Source organism: Panthera onca, chromosome B2, assembly GCF_046562875.1.
Source record: "Panthera onca isolate mPanOnc1 chromosome B2, mPanOnc1 haplotype 2, whole genome shotgun sequence".
Lineage (NCBI taxonomy): Eukaryota > Metazoa > Chordata > Mammalia > Carnivora > Felidae > Panthera > Panthera onca.
The window spans coordinates 140,056,225-140,081,581 of NC_138343.1; the positions used below are offsets into that span (position 1 = coordinate 140,056,225).

General features: G+C 42.0%; 1 long non-coding RNA gene across 6 annotated transcripts in view; it reads right to left on the minus strand.

The window, feature by feature from the left end:
* Positions 1 to 25,357, minus strand: part of LOC132667786 (uncharacterized) — a 149,460-nt gene that overhangs the window by 110,847 nt on the left and 13,256 nt on the right. The gene's annotated exons all lie outside the window — the stretch shown is intronic.

Below are 25,357 nucleotides of genomic sequence, written 5' to 3' on the forward strand. Positions count from 1 at the left end.
TAGAAATGGCTTTTCAGATTACATAGTTTAGTGGCTTGATTATTGTAGCTACCAGAATGCTTTCTTTAGAAGAAACCTTACACAAAACACCATGACGAGACACTAGTGAAAAAGAAAAGAACAGTCCAGGCAAGAACGGAAGGCCCAGAGCTCACGTGCGTGGCTCCAACCATTTCAAAGACCTCCAAGTTGACTCCACAGAACACAGTTGGAAAACCACTAATCTGGTCCAACGCTTTCACTCTCCAACTGAAGAGAGAAAGAATGATTGATTGATTGATTGATTGACTCAGCAACATGCCCACTGTCATGCAAGTAGAACCCAGAATTAGAAGTCAGTGCCTCAAAGTCCTGCTTCAGCATTTTACCTGTAACACAACTCTGCTTGCAAAGGGATCTCTTCATAACTTGTTCAAGAGCCTATTTTTTCTTATTACGAATAGAGAAATGCATCTAATTCATATGTGTGCAATGTTTTAAATATTTTTAGAAGTTTCTTTTGAAAAAATATCATGGATATTCATGACAAATATTTTGAGTCTCGAACATTCCTGTACCAATCGATCTCAGCACTGCACAAAAAGATCCATCAGTAAGTTGACACAGACATGATGCCGAAGAGGAAACCGTGGGCCCCAGTGGGGCTCACCCTGCAAATCCAACCTCTTTCAGTGTCCAAAATTGTCAAACTGAGTTACTGGAGATAGTTACCACTTAACTAAAGAAATAAATCAGATTTCTTTCTAAAAGTAGATGGCAACAGCAGTAGAATAATATCTTTGACATACGGAAAGAAAAGTGACAACCAAAAAATTGATATTCATCCAAATTATCATTTAAGAGTAAAGACAACATAAAGACACTTGAAGCCATATAAAGACTAGGAATGTATCACTCAAGGAACTGGTGTTTTTTAAAAAAAGGAATTTAGCAGGAAAAAAAAGTGAACAAAGAACATGCAGAATTTGAGACAAATGTAGAACTTTTTTAAAAAGTTAATAATCCGATTAAATATTGGCTATAAAAACAGCAAATAATAACTCAAAATTACGATAACAGTCAACGACAACCCAGTAGGTACCTATGCTAAGACTCACTGTCATTGGAAGAAGGAAATACTGAATAACTACAGACTTTGGTTTTCTTAAAATGTGGATAAGTAAGAACCTTTAAGATTAAAAGTAACCTCTAAACACTATCAATGCAGTTTGCAGCTTCCAAATCATCTGAACAGAATATTAAAAACTGTGTCATTGCAACAAAAGGCAGGGAAGGGAAAGGAGAAATAAAGAAAAAAACAGTGAACAGAATACACAAGATAGTAGAACTAAGTTCAAATATACAAGTAATCATAATTGTAAATTAATTAAGTTCATCAACTAAGAGGTTATCATACTGATTTTTTAATCAAGCCATATGCTGCTCAGAAGAGAAACATCTAGGAAAAAAAACACGCAGGAGAATGAAGATGAAGGGCTAGAAAAAGATATAGCCTTTAAATACTAGACAAATAAAGTTGATGTAACAATATTAATATCGGACAAATATATTTAAAGTTTGAAAAGAATTAATAAAAATAAATACAGTATATAATAATAAAAGACACAATTCAACATGAAGATAACAAACATGAAATTAGTATTCATCGTAGCTTTAAAATATATAAAGCAGAAATTGGCAAACTTAAATGAAAAAACCGGTAAATTTAGGATCATCGAGGGAAATTAGTACTAGTTGGAAAACAGCAGCTTGGAAAAACAAAATTAACTAGCTTGCTTAACTAGGTACAGAGAGAACCCCACACCACAGAAAGACTATATCATCTATCATGAAAACATAGAACGTTTCCAAATATTGGCATGATACCAGGATTTTAAAGAACAAATATCATTCATACCATCTCTTCTGATTGTGGTTCATTAAATTTGAAAGCAATGTTGCAAAGTAGCAAAAACATAACAAATGTATATGTTTAGATATCTTAAAGTGAATTTATCAAATAAAGCCTGAGTTAACAAGAAATTGCTACATATCAAAACATGTGGATGAAGCTAAATCACTCTTCAGAGATAAATTTATAGCATTAAATCCATTTACTAGAAAACTGAAAGAGTAAAATAAATGTTCAATTCAAGAATCTAGAATAACTGAAAAGTAAGCCTAAAGAAAATAATAAGAAGAAAATAATAAGATTGTCATAAAGAAACAGAAACAAAGCAATAATAGAAAGAATAAAATTGAAAGGAGATTCTTTTAAAGAAAACTAATAAGTAGGGAGAGTTTTAGCAAACCTGATCAAAAATAAAAGAAGAAAGCAATAAAAAGGTACACAAAAATATACAGTAGAAGTTAAACATCATAAAAGAATGCTATGAATATTATGTAATGAATTTGAAAACTTAAAAGAAACATATTTTAGAAAAATATAAATTTCTAAAACTGGCCCAAGAGGGAACAAAAAAGATGAATAAACAAATAATAACTGGAGAAATTGAATTGGTAATCAAAAGTCCCTCAAATAAAGACACTAGAGCCAGAATATTTTACAAGTGAATTTATTCAAACTTTCAAAGAACAAGGAAACAACAATAGCTTTATCATCCAAGCAGATACTGAAAACAGAAAAGGAGAGCAAATTATCAAACATTTTTTATAAAGTTGGTAAGATCAGAATACCAAACTGGTAAGTCACCATAAAAATGAAAGTTATAAATTAATCACTTCAATAAGCATGGGTGGCAAAATCCCAAATAAAATATCCAAAAATAAATTTCAGCAGCATATAAAATAATTATTAATAATTTTTAAAGTATCATGTCCAGTTAGATTGAATTCCAAGAATTCAAAGATGGCTCAATAGCAGACAATTCATTGATTTGTTCACCATCAAAAAATATATATATCAAAGTCATTTATTACATGGAGACATGCATGGGCTCGGGGTAGAGAAGAATTTCTTAGACAACATAAAAAATACAAAACCAGGGGCACTTTGGTGGCTCAGTCAGTTAAGCGTCCAACTTCGGCTCAAGTTGTGATCTCATGGTTCATGAGTTCAAGTCTCAGGTCCGGCTCTGTGCTGACAGTTCAGAGCCTGGAGCCTGCTTTGGATTCTGTGTTTCCCTCTCTCTCTCTCTGTCCCTCCCCCACTCGTACTCTGTGTGTCTCTCTCTCAAACATAAAAACATTAAAAAAAAAATTTTAATACAAAACCAAAAGAATGAATCAAAAAACTGACATACCCAATTGTATTAAAATTAAAACTTCTGTTCAACAAAACCATGACATGATGAGCGAAATTAAAAGACAAGCCACAGTGTGAGAGAAAACATTTGCAACATATAACTGACAGATGATGAGAAACTAACAAATATAAAGGACTCCTAAAAATTCGTTAAGAAAACAAATTAAAGAAAAAGACAATTTAATGGGATGTTAGGAATGGAAACTGAACAAAGGATATGAATAGGTAATTCACAGAGAAGAAAACCAAAAGGCCGATAAATGTGTATAATCATGTCAAACTCACTAGTCGTCAGAGGGATACAAAATAAAAATAACATTGATATCATCTCACATACCTCAGATTGGCAGACATTTTAGTCTGACAAACAAAATTCTGGGGAGGATGTGGGAAAACGGGGCTCTCATATTCTACTGGTGAGAATGTAAATTCTTATCCACCTTTGAGGATATCCACACCCATGACCCAGAAATCCCACTTATGGCTATGCCCTAAAATAAATAGTAGTGCCCAAATTTTTGTTTACCTCAGAACCCCTTTACATTCTTAAAATTGTCGAAGGGCCCAAGAGCTTTTATGTATGTGTTATATCTATAAATGTTTAGAAAATATAAATGATAAAACTTTCAATATTTATTAATTCTCCAATAACATACCTATTAACTATATTTTCCAAAACCAGAAAATATTAGTCAGATTTCTGCAAATCTCTTTAGTATCTGGCTTAGCATAGCTGGATTCTCAGATTTTCTTCTGCACGGTCCATACAATTACATTGTTTTGGTTGAAATACGCATAGAAATTTTAGCCTTGCACTTAGAATAAATCATTTATCCATGAATAATTTTGCAACATCGTGGGTTGATCGTTTGGAAAATACTGGTGTGCCGAGTTACACAGATCTTCCAAATGTGGTCATACTTCATTACACAACATCAAAAAATAATGTTCTTTGTTAACATGATCACCAATCTCCTAAGTCTTTAACTAGTAGGAAATGTTAAGCTCATTGTCACAAATTTTCCAAAATCCTAATTGTTGCTTGCAAACTAAAATTGTATCATTGAAAACAAACACGGCCAGTTGTTTTCCTTGAAGTAAAAGGATTGCTTCATTCATTTTTGAGGAAATGTCTACTAGATTCCCAATAGTTTATCTTCCCATCATTCTTTCAAGTAAAAATGGTGTTCCATGAAAATGTAGCTAGTTCAGTTTGCAACTTAAACTGTATCTCACAGAAGCGCTTCCTGTACACTCCCCATTGTGCCACACGTAAATTTAAGAAGACGTGTACTCAAGAGTTGAAATGTAACCAAAATTTTCTTAAATGTTAAAATCATTTTATTAAGCACTTACTAAGTCCTTCACTAAAGACATTCTTAAATGAATGGCTTCTTTCTGCAAGGGCATGGGAGTGAAGAAGAAAATAGCTGTGTGTGCCATTATTTTGATTCGTGCTAAGGTTTCAATGGTTTGACCAATCATCGCTTTTCCCCCACCAGTGCACACATCCACACAGTCAAAAAGGCAAATAACATCTCTGTATTATTATGAAAATGGTTTCAACCTTGAAGACCCCCTGAAAAAGGTAACATGGAGCCCAGGGTGCCCACGGACCACACTTTGAGAACCTCTGCCCTAGGAAAACTCATGCATGTGAACCAGCAGGCATAATCAGTTCTGCATTATTTGTATAACAAACAAATTGGAAATGATCCAAATGTCTGTCAACAGGAGAATGGATAAATAAAATAATGTACATTCATTCAATGCAACAATAGACAAGCATTTAATGCTGAATGAACTAAAGCTATATCCATCAACATGAATAATTCTTAACAACATAATGTCGAACAAAAAAACCAGTTTGCAGAAGAATAAGTAGAGTATTATACCACTAATAAAACATTTAAACTTTTGAAAACAATACTATACTATGCTAAATAGTATCATATGTTTTATTATTATACTATAGTAGAAGTACAAAAATATGCAGGGAAATGATAAATCCTGAATTCATGATAATAGTTTAGGAAGGAAAAGAAATAAGATTAAGGAGGAGTTTATAAGGGGGCTCAACTGTATCTTTTTTTTTTCTTTCTCAAGTTTTTATTTAAATTCCCGTTAGTTAACATAGAGTGTATTATTACTTTCAGGTGTAGAATTCAGTGATTCATCACTTATGTACAACACCCAGTGTTCATCTTAATGTTTTATATAACTGAAAAATATATCTGCAGTAAGTAATATAACATTAAGGCTTAATAAAGACGTGTGACAGGTATATATGTATTCTTTACACTAACTCCTATCATGTTGTGTGTGTGTTTGAAATCTATCATAATTTAAAAAAAATTTTTTTAATGCTTTATTTATTTTTTAAAGAAAGAGAGAGACAGAGTACGAGCAGGGGAGGGGCAAAGAGAGAGGGAGACAGAATCCACAAAGCAGGCCCTAGGTCCCCAGCTGTCAGCAACAGAGCCCGACGCAGGGCTTGAACTCACAAACCACAAGATCATGACCTGAGCCGAAGTCGGACGCTTAACCAACTGAGCCACCTAGGCACCCTCTACGTTATAAACAATTTTTTAAAAATAAATTAATTCAAGGTATATTTTTTTTAACGGAGCATCCTCGCTGCTTTTAAGGTCGCCGTTAATAAATATTAAGTTGAATTAAGTTAATGTTCCTTAAATTTAGATGCAGAAAAGAATTAAAATTTTAAAAACAAACAAGTTATATTGACGAGGAATTGTCTTCAGAGTTCGACAACATTTCCCCACATCACCAGAGACCTCTACACAGCCAAGGAGAAATACCCTAGGACAATTGCCAATATTTTGCATTGTTCCATAATGGATCCCAGCCCGTAGCTTGATTATTTGTGAAATTCACTATGGCTAATTCACATTGATGATTTGGGGTGGAGTGGGGAGGAAAAGAATCATTTTGCAGGAGCACAGTTGGGGAACGGGGGACGCCAGGGAGAAAGGGACAGTATCGTATGTGGAGGAAGGACCTAATGGCATAGATGAAAACTGCCACACTATGTTTAAGCCCTGGAAATTTCTGCAAAAATATTAATGGAATTAATCTCTTTTTGTACTATAATTTAAATTCAGCGAACTTTAATCTTAAGTGTGAAGTCTAAACTCTTTCCTAATGAAGAAACTTTTGCATATATTGGTTTGCTACACATATTTCTAATATTTTGTTGTTAATGACATTATATTATATTCTTCAAATATTATTAATGACTCCTTGATTAATCAAAGGAAAGAATTAAGGAAAGAATAAGCAACCTTTTGATTCTCTTATCTTTCTACTATCTCCCATTTCATTATTAATAGGACAGTTCCCAGAATATGGGCAGAAAAAAGGGAAAGGAAATTAAACATAATTATCGGAATTTTACTAAGGAGTTTGACATGAATAGGAATTGAAAATATTAGATATTTTAATTTTAAGGTAACATATTGATTTTATGTATTCATTCTGTTTTTACCCTATCCCAGCAGCTAACTGATAGTTAATTCTGGCATAAAGTATAGTAAAACCTTGGTTTGTGAGCATAATTCATTCCAGAAACAAGCTTGTAATCCAAAGCTCTTGTATATCAAAGTGAATTTCAAGAACCATTGGCTCAGCTGTGATCAAGTGACATTCGGCATCACCTACCACTTGTATTGCAAGACACCGCTCGTGTATCGAATTAAAATTTATTAGAAATGTTTGTTCATCGGGGCACCTGGATGGGTCAGTTGGTTACGCGTCCGACTCTCGGTTTCGGCTCAGGTCATGATCTCACAGTTCGTGAGTTTCAGCCCCACACTGGGCTCCACGCTGACAGTGGGGAGCCTGCTTGGGATTCTCTCACTCCCTCTCTCTGCCCCTCCCTCGCTCTCTCTCTCTCTCTCTCTCAAAACAAACAAATAAATAAAAATTAAAAAAAAAAGTTTGTTCATTTTGCGGAACACTCAAGGAACAAGTTACTCACAATCCAAGGTTTTATGTATCCCATCGTATTTACAAATACTCCGCATATTATTTATTCCTCACAAACACCTTCCACCAAAAATGGAATACTGAAGGTATGGGGCAAATGGTGGTGATCTCTGTAATCTGGCTTAAACCATGTTATCCCTGACACTTCAATCAGTGTTGCCTTCCTGTTGATTACACTCTCATCCCACACTTCTCACCGACAGCAACTCAAGAAGAAACGGATTACGGAGTACTGCACTACATTCAATGCATGTTAATGTATGTTAAACATGTAATTGTCAAGGTAGTAGGTATTTTAAATGACTTTTGCTGGACTTAAGGCTAAGGACAAAGATAAGCCACACGCACACACACACACACACACACACACACACACACACACACACACACAGAGCTGAAATTGAACCAGATAAATCCTCAGGGCTTATTTAGAATCAGTCAGCCTAGTTTTTAAAAAATAAAAATAAAATAGGGACGCCTGGGTGTCTCGTCGGTTGAGTGTCAGACTCTTGATTTCAGCTCAGGTCATGGTCTCATGATTCACAAGTTTGGGCCCCGTGTTGGGCTCTGCACTGACACTGGGGAGCCTGTTTGAAATATTCTCTCTCTCTCTCTCTCTCTCTCTCTCTCTCTCTCTCTCTCTCCCCCCCCACCCCTCCCCTGCTCACATGAGCACACACACTTTTTCTCTCAAGAAAAAAATTATAATAATAAAAAATAAAATAAAATAAAATAAAATAAAATAAAATAAAATACTAGTGAGGGTAGAGAAGGCTGAGAAAGAAATGCATAGTCTACCTAGGTTGGAAGAGTACCATGACTATTCCCTCCATAAAAAAAGGGGACCAAGATAATGTCTCATTAATGTCGGGTTTGCCTTCAAAAGGGGAAAACAGGCTTCATCTTACCCTGGTTGGGCATCTGTTCATGCAGTGAGTTCACCAAGCTGCCCTCTGTGGGTGGGGCAAGAATTGGAAAGACAACAGCAAGGCAAGAAGCGGGACCAGCCAGAGGGGCAATCGGTTCCCCACCAGTGTGTGTGGGCAGATGCATGATTCTCCCTGTCCTGGCCCCAGAGAAGGGGACACACCTGAGCCACACTGCAGATGCGATGTGCAAGGGGCTAGCCTGACCACCCAGGCGACTTCCACTCTCAGCCAGACACAGTGGGGTGTTCCACGGAGGCAGGAGCTGAGGGAGGGCTCTAAGGGGTCAAGAAAGAAATGACCTCCAAAAATCTGTGCAGTGGGGGCAGAGCTCTCTGCAGAATACACACCCCTAAAGGGAGCACACAGGGTTAGAAAAAAAAAAAAGCCAGTTTTAGCCTGTGGGATCAGCAGTAGCCCAGAGGGGACTCCAGCAGAGCCAGAAATCCAAGAGGGCCCTTGAGGGCTCTCCTGTCTTGCTCCACCCCCATTCCAGAGGAAGGGGGTCACAAGAGTGCCAGAGGGGCCCCACCCCTGCCCACTGAAAACGCTGGGCCTAGGCTGAGGGGGCATAGGGTTTAGATGGGAGAGAGGGGGAAGAACACGGTCTCAAATGAACTAGTGTGGATTCTTAACTGAAAGAGATCAGAAATCCAAGAAATCTGCCCGGGATGCAATTATGCAATTAAGGGATAGGACTGGGAAAGTCATAAATAAATAAATAAATAAATAAATAAATAAATAAATAAATAATAAAATAAAAAATAAAATAAAATAAAATAAAATAAAATAAAATAAAATAAAACAAGGACTGACAGTATTTGAACTACACCCCCAACACATCAAATCACGTCTTTGTCACCCTCTGACCAAGTTCAGACTGCAATAGACAGGGTATGCATGGACTGATAGACTGCTGAGTGTTGGGAAATATTCGGAGCGGTGTGGAAAGGGGCAATTCAAAGGAATGAAGTAGAGGATGAGGGGAAATGAATCCGGGAAAGGGGAGGGGGGGCCTGGGCTGAAGCCGGGGGAGGGAAGGAGAAGAAAGCAATGCTGGATGGTTCCTGCAAATAGGGCCGTTAGGTTGCATTAACACAGTCGGATGAACATTAGACAGATAACCCAGCTGTTTGCTCCATTTCTGTGCTGCTCTGCTCTCCTGCATTCTACCTTCAGCCTTCAAAGAATAAACTACACTCAGTGCCAATCTTTAAAACCAAGCTAAGTCAGAGCAAGAACAGCGGAAGAATCGAGACCAGCAGCTCTATAGCCGAAACACCCGAATCCAAATCCTGGCTCTTCCGCTCAGCAACTGGATGCTTCAGTTTCCTCATCTGTGAAATGAGGGTGACAACGGTGCCTTCCACGTAGGGTGACTGACAGGATTCGATGAGGTTGCCAGAATAATACGTTCCATTTAGCAAAAGCGCAGTCGATGCCATCCGATGATTAATGAGTGTACATAACACCCTTTAAAAACTGAAATTACAGGTGTCTAAAACACTATCCTCACTTAATGCCATGAGCTAATTCCCTCACGGAAGTGCAGTTTCTGAAGGAAAATTTGTGCACAGGTGCTACACAAAACTCATATGGCAGCGAGAACTCTCTTGAGAAAACTTCCAGTTTAGTTGACTAAAAAGTTATGCACACGGCTATTTGAAACACGTTCAATACATAAAGCACAACCAAACACATGAATACATATATAATAGCCAATAACCTATGAACAGGGACAAATAATACACTCCCCATAAGTGTACATAATGAACACGATCCATAAATGGCCCTTCATTTTAACATTCGACTAAAACCATTTCCTTGCTAAGCCCACACCAAAGTTACTTGAATTATAACTAAGCACATAGTAGGTGCTGTATAAATCTTTGCTGAGGGTGATGAAACGTAATAAGTCCTGTCTATTCAAGCAGGGTTTGTTTTTTCTTGCCTCAATGAATGGCTTCTTTCAAACTAGTTTCTAAGTGTGTTTATCTCCTACATGAATCCCATTTAGTACAGGGCCACACTGAATCACTGTCATGAACAACCTAAGGACAAAAGTCAGAAGCACCATTTATTTCTTGTTAAAAATAAAACTGCACCATGAATTTTGAACCAATCTCATGCATAAATGCATATTTTGGGTGATTCAATGCTAGCATATCCAATTCAAATGCCACCATATTATAAACCCAACTGACTGCCATCATTCACTTTACACTGGCAATACCTGCAAGTTATTTCACATCTATTTCCATTTCTCCTCGAATGGTAGAAACTGAAACCTGCTAATTAATACTTCCTTCTACCCACTCTCAAGCAAACTACTCAGAGCCTGTGATTCCAGTATCACAAAATAGCCATCACGCCACGATGCCCTGTTGCCTCCTTTAGGTGCTCAGCCTCAGGGGCTTGGGTCAGTACCTGAAAGCCCTCCTCAAATGCTTGGAAGCAACATATGTAAACTGATATGTTTAATAACAAAACTGTACATCTGTAATCTGCCCACTGCACACATACAACCTCTTGCCATTTTTGACACATCTAAGCATGGCACTTGTAAAAATGATATAACTCCAGTCTAGAACAAAATTAGAGAAGGGGACCTAGAATAAGAGAACTTGAAAGTGATATGCAGGTTAAGCCTATAAGATTGGAGTGGATGATAGAAGATATAGATGAGATAGATAGATAGATAGATAGATAGATAGATAGATAGATAGATAGATGATAGATGACAGATAGATGATAGATAGATAGATAGATAGATAGATGAATGGAGGGAGAGAGGGAGGGAGGGAGGGAAGGAGGGATGATGGAAGATAGATGATGATGATGATGATGATAAAGATTGACTGAAAGATGGATAGATGGATAATAGATAATATCTAGAAATATTTTTAGATGGAATTAACAGATGAGAGGCACATGGCTAAAAGAAGAATCAAAAAGCCTAAATATATTACAAGTCAACTCAAAAGTATTGACAGATTGAGCTCTTGAGTCATGAGAATGCCCACATAACACACAACAATGTTCATTCACCAAGTGTTTACTCTGTTACAGGCATTGGGCTGAGCGTGTCACCGATCTCTCCATATGGATTATGTCCACACCTCAGAATCTTTTCAACGGTACAAAGACTCAAAGCAGCTCAAAGGGAAGGAAGACATTGAGAGGTATGAGCTGACACACCTTGGTAAATGGGGTCCAGGGAACAAGTTCCAAACTCCTCCCAAGAAAGAAAGGGCTTAATGATTATTAGAAGGGTTAGATTTGAAGCAGAATCAATGTTGTATACCCATGCAACACTGGGGCAATTTCCCTGAACACATTTTTTTTAAGTTATTTATTTTTGAGAGAGAGAGAGAGAGAGAGAGAAAGCATGAGATGAGTGGAGGAGGGAGAGAGGCAGACAGAGATGACAGACATTCCCAAGCAGGCTCTGAACTGTCAGCACAGAGCCCAATGAAGGGTTCAAACTCACGAACTGCAAGATCATGACCTGAGCTGAAATCAAGAGTTAGACGCTTAACCCACTGAGCCACCCAGGCACCCCTTTCTGCACACCCTTTGATTGACAAGATACCTAATTTCAAAAACAACACCATGAATTTAGAAGATACTTTAAATTTTATTAATCACAAAACATCCAAGATTGATAACATACGTCTGATGCCAGAAATGTAATAATTCACATGATGAACAATGTTTGATGCACACAGAGTAGTCAGCCAGCCCAGTGGTGGGGCCCAAGGGAGCTGGCAGATGACGGCATCATTCCACACTCTACATCCTGGCTGGGTCACTGTGATCACTCCGAGCCTCATCTTTCTTCAACTGGAAAATGAGAGGTAATACTCATCTCATAAAGTTACCTCAAAGATTAAGCAAGATAACACTTATTAGGCTGAGTCATAGGAAACTGCTTATCTACAATTGCCTTTGACGTACAAAAATGGCAGCTTCCTTCGCAGAGCCAGTGCGGGGTAAGGACTCATTGCACAGCAGTGGGAGTGGGCTGAGGAAATGACCGAGCGGCTGGTTCAAAACCCCTTGGCAATAATTCCATGATTCCCCCTCTCCCGACCCACCCAGGTGTTTGTGGCCATCAGCAGAGAACAGGAAGCCAGGAAACCAGTTAGAAAAGACTTTAGACAATTGGTTTGGCTACCACAGTTGAAACTTTTAGTTGAGCGACAGTTGAATGGTTGAATTACCAAGAGGTTCAAGGGTTCATTGAATGTATTACCCTGGCCATCTCTGCCTTGTGGCTATGCAGCCAAAGGTTGACATTATCAACAAAGTGCATTTCTACTGCACGGTGGATGGGAAAAGAACTAAAGGAGGGGGCAAAGACTGGGACCAAAGTTATGGCACATCTGTATGGAGTCACGTGGCGAAAGGCAGGGAGAGATGGACAGAGAAATTCAAGATTACACGGCCTGCATAATTTGTTCAGGATACATTCTCGGGATGCTCTTGTTATAATGAAATCTGTCCTCTCCTTTTACAGCAAAAACCACCAATCGGTGGATCACTGCTGAATTCTATTCTAGATAGTTAATTAGAGGAGAAGGAGAGAGCACACAGTCAGGAAAGCAGGCAGCTTCCTTCCAGCCAGTGGCTGACATAGGCTCTATTATTTTATTCCACTTTAAAACATTATTTTTTTTACCTTTTTAATATTATCACAAGTACAAGTTCAGAATTTTTGATCAGCTGTATACCACCTGCCGGGACTCGGTATGTCTCATTTACCTACAGACAAATCTCTTGATTCCTTCCTTCCATTTTGATATAGAAAAGGCACTTATCGACATAAGAAAAGAATGCTTGGAAGTAAGACTTCACACGCAGTTTCACCCAGACTAAGACTTGTTTATGCTAAATACAGTCGTCAAGAGGTTAGAGTACATTTTTATTAATAAGCTTTATAATTTTCCAATCTTTCAGAAACCCGCAAAGTGATTTTATGTAATAATCCTGAAACCTTCACAAAATCAGAGTTGCTACTGTAAAATTATTTAAATATCATAACCTTATCATTTGCTATACTGTTAGCACAGTTCATTGCATTGCATTAACAATTAAGAGATTCATTTCTTGAGAGCCTGATAACACAAAATACTGTGCATTTTAAAATGAATAATATCTGATGCCTGTCACCAGATAGCTCATTGTTTAACTTAGTAATTCTAGAACAAATATATATGAGAAAATGGAGCATCCAGGGTCCCACCCACCAAGGATTCTGATTCAGCAAGCCAGAGGTGGGAAGCAGAAACCAGCATTGTTAATGAGAGCCCCAAGTTCACCACACCCTTGAAGAAGCACATTTTACAAGCTAACAAGAATCAGTTGAAAAGCCTCTGGTCACACAGACACACGGTGAGTGCACTGAGCTGTTCTCCAAGTGTCTCACAGCCTACAAGGTACATCAGGTCATAGATGCTAACAGTAAAAATCCCTCCTTTAAGAAGGACGTACTTTGTTATGAAATTAGTGCCACATGGGAACTTTTTCGTAGCGAACTCCAATCAAGCAACTATATTTAACTTAAGTTAGATATACTTTATTTTTTAAGTTTGTTTATTTATTTGAGAGAGAGAGAGAGAGAGAGAGAGGCAGAGAGGGAGGGAGAGAGAAAATACCAAGGAGGCTCTGTGCTGTCACCGCAGAACCCAATGCGGGGCTCAAACTCACGAACTGAGTGAGATCATGACCGGAGCCGAAATCAAGAGACGGACACTTAATCGACTGAGCCACCCAGGCGCCCCAGATATACTTTCAATCCATCCGATGTAAGCCCGCACCATTTCACATTCCCTTTGGTAGACACCGAGAAGAGCCATTAGCCCATGTTTACATGTCACGTCCTCCTGTTCTAGAAGACCAATACCAATTCCCTATTTAACATTCTTTTTTCCTGGTTCTGTAACCCTGTTCCAGCAGCATCTCCTCCTAAGGTTTATTTCCCAAACTAATTATTTCCGCTGCTTTCCTCTAGACCCTCTCCACATTCTCTCAATCTTGAGATAATTGGCAACCAGAGCTTCCATCAGTCCACACGGTGACTTTATGTGAACTTGAAAGCACACCTTCCTCAAGACACTTTACTTCCATCTCGTGGAAAATTGTCACAAATGCTAGTTTTGTTGGGACGAGTTACTGCTGACAGAAATTTGTCCTAATATACAACGGCATAATATCTGTAATGTGACTGGCAGATTTTGCACACACACACACACACACACACACACACACACACACACACACGCAGCTCCCAGTTGGCCCATGCAAACCACAGACGGTGGCCCCTAGCAGATAAACTTTGAGGACATTTGTATTTTTTGCACAAAAATTTCTACTCTAGGTCCAAACACTGTTATTTCCCATCACCAAGGAAATGAAGGTGGGATAAATCTTTTGATGGTAATTATGACTTACGTCTTCAGGCAGAATCCTGTTCTATAACTTGTTGCCCTGTGGGTGGAATGTTTGGAATAAGTTGGATTACTGGGAAATTAGTCTTTTGAATAGGCACCCCATTTATGGGAAACAAGAACAGCATCAGTTCAAGTTCTCACCATTTAACTAGAGAAAAATGAAGGGTGCGTAAAATCTGCATAAACACAATGGCAAAGAAATATTTTGTCAAGAAGTAAACTGCAGTGCACAGGGAGGAATAATAACATCTATGGATGTGCCTTAATCTACAAAATGGAGAATTAAGGCAATCAAGCTTGCTTTCTTTTCTCTTCCCTTTTTCTCCCACTTTCTCACTTTCAAAGGAAAGTACTCTATGGATAATTGAGGCAAAGGGATTTTTTTCTCCTTGAATAATTCATGAAATTGCCTCAATTTTCCTCCTCACTTTTCACTATGTTTACTTGTGCAGACTCAGACCACATCTACATAAAGAAACTATATCACTATAGCATGATCAACAAGGTATTTGTGCCTTTGCCTTCATTTTTCAATTGATTCTGTGACGCTGAACTGTATCAACCGTGCATTGATCTGATTTCTTAAGAAAGAGAAAGAAAAAAGACTGGACCAGCCGTACTGGCTTTGACCTCCGCTCCCTTCACTCTAGCTGCCAGAGCCAGGCGGCCCCGTTATTTCAAAGCAACGAGCAGTATTCTCGCCAACTAGTATATTTTATTAACAAGGTTGGCCTGTCCCTTTATAAATCAGTAGGATCTCAACTTAATTTTGGAGAAACTGGACACGAGATGACGTAAGAATGCTTACAAGCTTCTTCTGAAAGCCAATAAAAAGTTGACTGGCCTTGGACCCATTATAAATTCTGTATCTGAAGTTTGGTCTTGGATTCAGAAATGGCTTTGAGTCACCACCACGTGCCTTGTCCCAATTAGGTGAGCTTAGCTTCCACGAGTATATCAGGAATTTTTTTTCAAGCCAATCTCCCAAAAAAATATAGATTCCTGTTTGCATCCATTTACGTCTCTGAGGAGGGATGTAGATATTCTCATTATGTGAAAGTGTTTCTAAATGCTCAATGTTGTCACAAATATTACACCCTATCTCTTCACTCTTGTTGCTATATAATTCATGGAAAATCCCCATGTTATCGTTTCTGAGTAATTTTCCTTCACTAACTAAGCACTCGCAAGACATAAGCAGGAAATCTGCCTGGTCCAGAGACTCCCTCTCTGTAACACAGCCATCACTGTGGACTCAGAAGAAGCATTTCTTATAGAATGTCAAGCGCTTCTCACCCAGACGCAGGACGTGGCTTGCTGTCCCTTCTCTGGCTTTATTAAACATGGCATGATTCCTGAATCAGAATCAGGCCTGCCCAGCAGGGGGCTGAGTTCTTAAATATTGATGCTGATAATGTCTACACGGTGTCTGTGTCCAGTAGATGGATTCACTGTCCAACAGTTTTCACCTCTTGTTTCTTTCTCCTAAATTTCTCATTATTCATTGCCCCCTATGGCCCCATTTATTTTTTTTTTTCAACGTTTTTTTTTTTTATTTATTTATTTTTGGGACAGAGAGAGACAGAGCATGAACGGGGGAGGGGCAGAGAGAGAGGGAGACACAGAATCGGAAACAGGCTCCAGGCTCCGAGCCATCAGCCCAGAGCCTGACACAGGGCTCAAACTCACGGACCGCGAGATCGTGACCTGGCTGAAGTCGGACACTTAACCGACTGCGCCACCCAGGCGCCCCTTATTTTTTTTAATGTTTATTTATTTTGGGGGTGCCTGGGCGGTTCAATTGGCTGAGCATCCGACTTTGGCTCAGGTCATGATGTCACAGTTTGTGAGTTCAAAGCCCCACGTCAGGTTCTGTGCTGACAGCTCAGAGCCTGGAGCCTGCTTCGGATTCTGTCTCTCCCTCTCTCCCTGCGCCTCACCCACTCATGCTCTCTCTCTCAAAAATAAACATGAAAAATAATAAAAGAAAAGAAAGGAAAGGAAAGGAAAGGAAAGGAAAGGAAAGGAAAAGAAAAGAAAAGAAAAGAAAAGAAAAGAAAAGAAAAGAATCTTAACTGAGTTTTTAAGACCCCATTATAATGCAAACTCATTATTCATCAAACTATATAGTATAATTAGTTTCATGTGGACTATAGAGCCTTTTGGTTTGCAACTGAGTTATATACTTAAATGAGGAATTAAATGAGGAATTTTTTTTTTAATTTTTAAATGTTTATTTTTGAGAGAGAGAGAGTGCACGAGAGAGCAAGCAGGGGAGAGGCAGAGAGAGGGAGACAGAGGATCTGAAGCAGGCTCTGTGCTGACATCAGAGCACCCCATGTGGGGCTTGAACTCATGAACAGGGAGATCATGACCTGAGTTGAAGTCGGATGCTTAACCAACTGAGTCACCCAGACGCACCATCCGTATTTATTTTTAATTTCATTTCTTTTTTTTTTTGTCTTTCCTTTATTTCCTACCTTTCTTTCTTTTCATTATAAACACATTATTTTTCTTTTCAATTATTACTTCTTTGTTCGTTACCCTCAATATACTATTTTTCCTTGAATTTTCTCTTTAGAAACAAAACCCTGCCACACAAAAGAAAGCTCTCAAGCCCCTTGCTCTACGTCAGAAAGGCTATTCCAGCCTTCAATCCATTTGGGGTTGAGTTTTGTGTATGGTGTAAGATAGGGGTCCAGTTTTCCCAAGATCGTTTCCTGAAGCGACTGCTCTCTCTCTCCATTATGTTCTTGGATCCTTTGCTGAAAATTAGTTGGCCATATATGCGTGGGCTTATTTCTGGGCTTTTTGTTCTATTACACTGATCCATATGTCTGCTTTTATGCCAATACCATGCTGTTCTGATTACTATAACTTTGTGGTAAAATTTGAAATGAACAAGTGTGATACCTCCAGCTTTTCTAAACATTGCCTTGGCTATTTGGGGTCTTCTGGATGTGTGAATGGAATCAATGGGAGAATCCTTTCAAATGTATATGTATTTCAAGTCAACATGTAAACTTTAAATATCCCACCATTTTATGTGTTGATTATATCTCAGTAAAGCTGGAGGGATAAAAGACAAAGAAGGGAAGGGAAAGGAAGGGAAGGGAAGGGAAGGGAAGGGAAGGGAAGGGAAGGGAAGGGAAGGGAAGGGAAAGGAAGGGAAAGGAAGGGAAGGGAAGGGACAAAGAGGGGAGGAGAGGAGAGAAGAGGGAAGAGGAGAGGGGAGGGAGGAAAAGGAGAGCAGAGGGGAGGGGAAGGGAGGGGAGGGGAGGAGAGGAGAGGAGAAAGGCTCTATAAGTCACCAGCCTCTAGCCAGGAATGCTCCTCCTGTAATTCAAACACACCTCTACCTGCTAAGAGAGAGCACTTCCCAGTTCCTGGGCCCTCACTTCAGCTCCCAAAGGGCATCAGCGTCACACACTCCCAATCTTCCTAGTCATTATGCATGATTGTTAAGGGCATAGACTCCAGGGTCGGATAAACCTCACCGGAACCAGCTCTGTGATCTTCAGCAAGTTACGTAAATCGTCAGGGTCTTAGTTTCCTCTTCTGTAAAAGGGGGATAATCATAATCGTCGCTGTAATAAACACTGAATGAGGCAATTGCTAAAGAGAAGCCCTTCGCACGGTGCCTGACAAATACGAACCCGCGTATGGCAGCTGTTTAGTGAACACTTCCACGTGCCAAGCAGTGAGCGAACCACTTACACTGCATCGCCTCGTGGCAACGCTACGGGCCCCACGTGCCATCATCCACATCTTCGAAAGGAGACAAATGAACACCCGAGTCAGTGCTCCAAGGAAGATCCTACTCACACCCACAACCCAGATAGCTGAGCCCTGACCAGCACGGGCTGCGGGCCAGACAACGGTCACGACGGAGGAGATGGTCCTCCCCCGGCTATCATTTCTCCACTGCAGGGCCAGTGGCTGTCTCAGCCACCTGGCAGGCCCCTCTACCTGCTTCATCCTGTGGAACCTAGATTTGGGATGCACTGGGGAGGGGCGCGGCGGCCTCACATCCGCCAACAGAAATACGGCGCCACCTCAGAAGACCAGGGGAGGATACGAAAAGTCTCGAGGCCTTCAGAGCCCAGTGGAAGCCAGTCGGGCGGTGCTGCGGCCCTGGACTGCCCGACCGTGGTCTCCTCCTTTCGACGGGGGGCCACCTCCGTTGGACCCCGAAGGACTCTGCAGGGCACAGCAAACTTCTTCTCCAGGCGAAGACAGACATTTTCAACATCACTCACAGCGGGATGTCTTTGTAACCTCTGGTCCACTACAGCCTATCCTAAATGGGTAATCAGACCTGCAGGTATTAATTAAACTTATGGTTCTATTTATTGCAGCACTCTGGGGATTGAACAGACAGCAAATAGCAATAAGTACTTCTGAATGTTCTCTTTGGCTTAATTACTGTTCCATAGTTAGTCCATCAAGTTGATGTACAATCAACAAGGCTGTGCTTATTTATACAGCTCATGTAGAGTGAGAATGTTCAGGAGCTGCCAACATCTTTCTCGCGGTGCCTGAGTCTACTGGGGACTCAGGAGAGGCTGGGCCCGAGGAAGCCTTTAATCCGGCCCATCACGTACCATTTGGCAGGAGCGCCTCTCCCCCTAGCCAGCACCTTTCCATTCAGACATAACCTTGATTGGCACTGGAAGGTACTTTGGACTAAGTACATCGCATACCCAGCCTACACAGGACAAAGAGAAGGGCAGAGTTTCCCAGCACCCCTGGTTTTTAAAGCCTCATGCACAGCCAGCAGAGATCATTAAAAGTACAGGTTCCTGAAATCTAAAGGGAGTTTAGAGGCTATCTAATTCAACCACTTCATTTTACATAAGATGGAACGGGGACCAGAGAAGAAGAGTGGCTTGACTAGGTAGCACAATGTCTTGGTAAGGGAAGCTTGCGTTGCAAGAAAGACAGACCCGCTCAAGGCTAGCTTAATTCAGTAAAGGGAGATTTATTATTATAAGAGTCCAGGGGACTCTCACAGAATCCAGTTGGGGGGTTGCCGGAAATGGAAAGCCACTGCCTCCTGTTTCTGCTTCTTCCTACACGTCTGCCCCCTTCTCATATCTGCCACGGTCTTCATTCCTGTCCCTTGTGACTCCAGCTTGCAAGTGGCTTTGGGCTGCCATGGTACCCAAATCTGATCCCACCTGCATATGACCTTCCACTTTCGAAGCCCAACCCCTTCTAACCACCTTCTCCACGGTCTGCAAATTGTAGATTTCACTGGCTCATCTTGGGGCCAGAGGTCAAGTATGATACAATCAACCGTGACCAGGATCCGTGGACTGACCAGGCCTACCCTTCAGCAGAGACTGGGAAGGGAGGCAGTTCCAACAACAGAGGAATGACATAGAAATCCAAAGAGGTAGTGGGGTCAACACTAATCCAGATTTTCCAACTCGGCATCTAGACCCTTGCCAGTATATTATACCACCTCTCGGCGTCAACCCAAAGACTATCTCTCACTTGGAGGGAAGATGGAGTTTGAAGCTAGGTTACTCAGAAAATAGTGGTTGTATAATGGTGGCCTTAGAGGGGCCACATACAAAACTGAAAGAAAAACGCCTCAATTACCTTGCATATTATCCATCCATAAATACGATCAGAGAGAGACACAGAACATCAGGAACAAATAAGAATAATGACAGCACAGATCCTAGACTTCCTTCTCCACACTTCTCATAAAAATCGCATGTTTCAGTGGAGTTGAGAGATCCTTTTCCAGGTCTTATAATCCGAGGGATGAGCAGAATGCCATCAAATCATCTTCTTCTCCTGGGAGAGTCCAACAATGATATTCATATTCCATCCTATAGTATCCGAACTATTTCAATTTGCCACAGAAAAGGAGCAAACTGTGCTGTTTTTCATTCAAATTTTAGTTCTCTTTCGATCCCCCCCCCCACACACATTAGGTTCAGTATCCTTCTACTTAGCAAATTAGGCAGGATGCAACACATTCACTCCTACTTCTCTCTCGCCCTGCCTCTTTCCCTGGACTGCCTCTTCCCTTCCACTCCATTTTATAGGGAAAATAAGAGACAGCTGAAATGAGCCCAAGCAGACAGTGAAGGGAAAGGTTAAATTATAAAAATTAGGTGAGAGTTTGGATTGCTGTCTCCAAAGGGAAGGTCACGTCAGCGGAAGAGGTTCCGAGCTGCTAGTTAGGACAACCGAGACTAGACCCGGGTGTGGGAGAAGATGGCCACTCTGGGTTCTGAGCGTGTTTTGTGGCTTTGGTGCTATAAGCGATCTCTTGGACCTCTTTTCGGACATGCCCAGCCAGATGTAGATGAGCCCTGGTCACCGTAGAAGACCCTTCTCACCACCACCGCCACCATCCCCCAGAGCACACCACAGTAGGGCTGAGGGAGCAGACACCAGAAAGCAGAAACCCCTGTTTAACTTCTAGCTGTGGCACCAAGAGTTTATGCAAGCCATGTACCTTCCCACCCTCTTTCCTCACTGCAAAATAGGGAATTTGGACCAGAGGATCCTGCTCAAGGTAGATCTTGACTTTTCCAGATTTTAGACTCCTTTGAAAACTCCAACGCATGCTATGGTCACTCTTCCCAGAGATAATGCACAAACACCTCAAGCGTTATGTACACTTCTAAGGGATCCATCTAACCTACCCAAGTTATCTTCGAGCCTGTTATCAATTCATAAAGCCCAAGTTAATATCCCTTGAACCAGACGAATTCTAATAAGGCACCTCTAACTCTGTGAATGCCAATTATCCCCAAATCTACCCACGGAATAAAAGCATCCCAGAACTCTGTGAGTCAGGAGACATCATCAATTCAACCTTCTCCTTTTACAGATAAAGAAACAGAGCCAGGGCCTGTAATCTCAGAGGCCATGGGACTGGGAGGAGAACCTGTGCCCTCTGGCTCAGGTATCCCCCTGTGTTCCAAGATGTGGGTGCTGCAAAGCTACTAGGGGCTCCCTCAGCCGTGGCTCCCCTGTTGGAAGCCCTCTGTTCCCCTGGCGTTTATTGTCACGATCTCCTGGCTGGAGGGAGCTGGTAGGACCTGATCCTGGAGTTCTGTGCCTTCTAATGGGAGAGGCTGGGTGCCACTTGAGATCTACTGGCTGCAACACCAAGAGATCAGATGGGCACTGGAAGCTGATGGGCAATGGATGGAACCAGTGAGCGGCCAGCAGAGAAAACTGTTTCATTTCAAGGGGCAGACAAAAGCAATTCTCATACATGGCTCCTAACAGCACCATCAGAATTCTGCCGATGCCAGCCAATCCCGGTACCGGAAACGTGCATTCTCCTCTTATTCGTGAGACTATAGCTTGGGAAAATAACAGAGTTCCTTCACGCCCTCCCTCACCTAAAACCTCGAGCTTTTTGATAACAATACTACAGAGTCGTGTCACATCCCATAAATCACACGTATGGGAGGAAGGCTTGAAGCATTTTCTCAAGTTGGTACAAAATCCAGATTTTTTTTTTCTTTTTTGCCAGTCTCCACGAGCCGTGGGTGTCTGGGTGGGTGGATTGAGTGACATGTTAGTGAGAAAGTTCCCTCCCCTCGCGGGGCTCCTCGAAAAAGGAGTCGGGGAGATGGCACTTGGGAAAGTGACAGGCGGATCACGTAGCACTGGCGCTGATGAAAAAGCGTTTAAATCTGTCAGAATCCCGAATTCAGAACAGCAGAGCTTCACTAACCTTTGTCAGGCTGGGTGGTTTTTTTTGTTTTTTTGGGTTTTTTTTTTTGCATTCCAGGCAGCCCCCCACCCCCACCCCCCACCCCCACCGGGGAGGCATTTGCGACCCCTCCCTCCTCTCTTCCAACGTCCTGCAGCCCAGAAAGAGACCCTGACAGCGATGTTGCCCCGCGAGCATCCGCACCTCCCCTTCGTTCCTCGGAAGCCCCCACCCTCCCCGCGCCGGCCGCGAGGGTCTCCCAGTGATCCCCTCTACCTGCCACGCTTGCAAATCAACTCCGTGGCTTGCCAGAAATTCAGAGTCTGAGGACACGCCACGGTGGCACAGCCATGACATGAGAACAGATGGAAAACTTCTCGGGAACAAAATGTGCACACAAAAAATGGATTCTGGCTTTGAAGTGCATATTCACGGTGCAGCTTTCAAGGCTTCTGAAAGGCCCACCCAAGCTCAAATCTGACCTACTTAGGCGGTGTTCTTATTTATGTCTCCGAGGAAGGAGCTGTATATTTAGCAAATGAGGACCATCCATCCCCCATGCCCACTTCTTCACGTTTATAGAGCCGAGCAATTTTCGCTTGTTAATTTCTCCCCAGACCGCCTCCCGAAAAGTGGATATAGAAGTTAAACACTGCTCAAAAATTCCATGAGCTCCAGGAATTCTGCATCAGTGCATTCCGGTTTTCATTGAGCGTGTGGGTTAACATCGCTTAAAAGAACAAGAATGAGACGGCTGTTGATCCGCATTTGTTCCTTTTCTCTTCGTTGGCAGCGCAGCCGCCGGCCTGTCATTAACGCTGCAGTCAGATTTCCTGATGTTCCAACCTGTAAACTGCGTCAGTTTCTGCTTGGAGAGTCTAGGTGTGCAAAGTATAGACCTGAAGCTATTATCCTGCCTAGGAAGCCGAAATAGACGATAGTTTCAATTATCCGGGTTTTCAGGAGAAAGGCTTTTTAACCTTCCTTATCAGGATAATTGCCTTGACCCCCACCCTTTGTACATATCATGGAAACCATAAAGTTTCAATCCCCAGAGCAAGGAGCTTCCTCAAACCTTTTTCGGAAGCAGCAGGCTTTCACAAAACAGTAAGCGAGCACGTGAAGAGCACGCCTTCAAAAGACGATGTTGATTCTTAACAGTTTAGTTTACAGGAGTTCGCCAAAGAGACATCTTTACCGAAGTCATTAGTGCCAGGATGTCACATCACCCGGCAGTGCGCTCAGACTCCCTTGGATTTTCTTGGAAACCCAAAGGTCAGTTTTAGGGAATTCAGGGCCCACTGCCTCCACGCATGCTAGAGCATATTTTGTTTTCTTCCGAATAAATCTGGTAATCGCCTCCCTCTTCCCGCCAGAGAGACAAAAGTTGGTTGAACGGTGTGCGAGAAGAAAACGACAACCCTAGAGGGTCTTCCCATATTATGTACTTTCTCTCCCAGTGCTCAGCACAGGACTGTGCTCAGTGTTTGATGAGAAGAGTTTCGCAGCCCAGCGCTCGCCTTCTCAATTAAGCAAATGTGTGCACAGCACCCAGCTCCTGGTTGTGTCTCCCGGCACCTACGCGCTCCTGAGCTGTGGCCACAGGGGGCAGATTCTCCGGCACGTGGCACATGGCCCAGAGGCAGTGGTGACCATCACCACCGTCACCACACCGCAAGGACCCCCAGCAACGATCTCGCTTGAAAGCCTGACCTTGATGCACTTGCTCCTTGCCCCGGACTTTGCCCTTCCTGAGAAGTTGCTCGAGCCTCACCCTGAGTCCCTCCTTCCTCCCCTCAGAAAACCGAGAGCTCCATTTCTAGGTAAGGCTATCGACTGTGCGCCTGCTAACTTGGCATCCTCTGCTTAACCTACTTAGCTCAGCACGGTGAGATGGAAATAAACATGGGCACCCGGGGCATTTCTCTTACCTGCAGCTGGCTCCCAGGTCATGCTGGGACGGAGCTCATTGAGACACAGCGGGACCTCTGAACCTGGCTCCCGCACCTCCACCTAACAGATCTGGCACGCAACACAAAGTGCCAGGCGCACCTGCTCGCCACACTGCAGGGGGAGTGACACTGGCGTGAAGATTAAATTAGGTGATGCTTGTGCGCAGAACTCTCCAAACGACCGGCACAAAATCGACAATGTGGGAAAGATACCGCTACGGAACGAAACGCGTCTTCCCAAATTCCTACGCGGCAGCCCTAATCCCCGGTGCGATGGCTAGGGAGCCAGCCGAGGTGACCGGGTTGAGATGAGACCATGGGGTGGGGCCCTCAGGGTGGCATCAGCGCCCTTGTAAGAAGAGATGCCAGAGAACTCGTTCTCTATCTCTGCCACGTGAGGACACAGCAAGCCAGGAAGAGACCCTAACCAGGAACCTGGCCATGCTTGGCGCCCTGAGCCTGAACCTGCAGCCTCCAGAACTGTCACAACTAAGTGTCTGTTGACTGAGCCCCTCAGCCCGTGGTATTGTGTTATGGCAACGCCAGCAGCCTAAGACGGACACGTTCTCATCTCCCACCCACCTTACCCCGTCCTAGCCCCGCATTCCTCTTTTTCCAGCTGCTAACAACATTCCCCCCCGTGCAGCTCCACGTTTCAAAGCTCTTTTCCTTCCTGCATCAGTCACAATATTCCGGCTTACACCGAAGTCAAGCATTTACCAGGAACTCACTACGCACGATACGCAAGGCGACGTCTTCTGAGACCCCGTGCCCTCCAGTTAAACAAGTGCCTTTGGTGTCCCTGGTTGCCGCTTGCGGTCCTGCTCACATCAGCCGTGATGCCGAGTTCAGAGAGCGAGGTAAATGAAATACAGCTCTGTTGGCTTCTGCTCCATTAGGAAAGGGAAAAATCAATGTTTGCCAAATGTAGAAGGACAAAATCAATAGCAAAAGAAATTTTATTTTCAACCTTCTAAGGGAGTATTACAAAGAAGAGAGAGTGAAAATTATTATTATTTATTGATGTATACAGCACCCTCTGAAAGCCTCAAAGTGTTTTATGGAATTACAAACTGCCTTCGTCC